Genomic DNA, 1,616 nt, shown 5'->3' on the forward strand with positions numbered 1-1,616 from the left:
CTGCCTGTGTCTAAACTGATGAGTACAGGGACCCTCTCTCACGCCTAGGCTTCAGCTCTCAGGACCAGCCTTGAACTTGAGATCCATCTGTTTCAGGTTACTTGTTAAGTGGTATGGTTCTGATACAAATGGGGTACACCTTGCTCTGAACCTTAGTGTTAATCTCTTATTTCTCCACTATGATGTAGGCAACTGGTTTTTGGTAAATGTTCGTTGGTTTCTTTATAATCCCCTTATTTCTATTTTAGTCTAAGGCCTTTTGTCTTTGGGTTAGTCTTTACATAGGATCTGAACTGACAATTGTTTGACAAGCACATAAAAAATTTCCTATGGTGAGAACCATCCTTCTGTAAGACAGAAATCACCCAACCAGAAGCATAAACCCATGCAAGTGCCCATTATTCTTTTAATTGGCCTAGGCCTCAGAGTTTGTGTGACAGGCCCTATGCTGAAAGTCATCACATCCATGGTCTCTTTCAAGTGGGCAAAGGCTCCAACAGGCCCCATCCACACCCCCACACACACTTCTGCAACCAACCCAAGCAGTACACTTTAGTTTGGAGCCAACCTTGAATCTGGGTAGCTGCAAGATCCTTCTAGAGGCCATCAATTAAGGTCAAGCCCAAAGGCATGTGATAGCTGTCACTAAAAATGGACTCAATAGCCGGGCAGTGGTGGTGCATGCCTTTAATCCCAGCACTTGGGAGGCAGAGGCAGGCGAATTTCTGAGTTCGAGGCCAGCCTAGTCTACAGAGTGAGTTCCAGGACAACCAGGGCTACACAGAGAAAACCTGTCTCGAAAAACCAAAAAAGAAAAAAAAAAAGGACTCAAATGTCATCTCTGCCATTAAGTCATGCTTGAGGCTCTGGCAGCCACACCTGTATCTGACCCTGACACATCCAGACCCTTAAGTCCTCCCAACTTCTTAGGAAGCACAAAGGACAATGTCACTCAGATGGGGCCAGGACAGGAGCCTTACACTGGACCTATTCAATGCACAAGTAACTCACCATGGGCTAGCACTAGGCCTGCTCTTCACTGCCACAATGCTAAGGATTACTGTGGTGAGCCCTAGCAGCCTTTGGGAGCCTTCCTCCAGCAGATTAGGATATGACCAGCAGGCAGCACCTAGAACACCACTCCAGTCTGCTATGGGTTCAGGACTGGCCCCCAGAAACATCCTAGGTCTCTGTTATGTCACTGACATTTAGGCCCTGTACCTTACTTTGTGCAAAAGCCCGACAAGTGTTTCCCCAGGAAGGTGTGTGCCCTAAATCCTGCTGGTACTGCCATGAGTTAAAGTAGGGACAGAAGATAGAAGAACTGCCAAACAAGGATTTATGATAATGTTGTTTAATCTGCCAAATATACAAGTTGAATTTGAGGAGCATGTCTTGTCTGGGTGATGCACAGTAACCAGAGGTTTCTTGAAATGATCAATGGGTAGGGTTAAAAATGGGCACTAGCCCTGACCAGGTGGGTGGGAAGGGTACAGAACAGAGAGGAGAGGCCTCATCGGACGGAACTGGCCAGGCACAAACCTTGGACCTTTCACGGCACAGGCTCCCGGAGCCCCTCTGAGCACCCAGACAATCTGGGCTGGTTGTCATCAACT

At 47.5% G+C, this 1,616-nt stretch overlaps 1 protein-coding gene across 1 annotated transcript in view; it reads right to left on the minus strand.

Annotated features, from left to right (window-relative positions):
• Positions 1 to 1,338: 1,338 nt before the first annotated feature.
• Pdap1 (PDGFA associated protein 1) overlaps positions 1,339 to 1,616 on the minus strand; it is a 10,411-nt gene continuing 10,133 nt past the window's right edge. Inside the window, exon 6 of the mRNA XM_031338716.1 lies at positions 1,339 to 1,616. This exon is cut by the window's right edge and continues 436 nt beyond it. The gene's annotated coding sequence lies outside the window, so the exon portion shown is untranslated.

This window comes from Mastomys coucha, unplaced genomic scaffold (assembly GCF_008632895.1).
Source record: "Mastomys coucha isolate ucsf_1 unplaced genomic scaffold, UCSF_Mcou_1 pScaffold22, whole genome shotgun sequence".
NCBI lineage: Eukaryota > Metazoa > Chordata > Mammalia > Rodentia > Muridae > Mastomys > Mastomys coucha.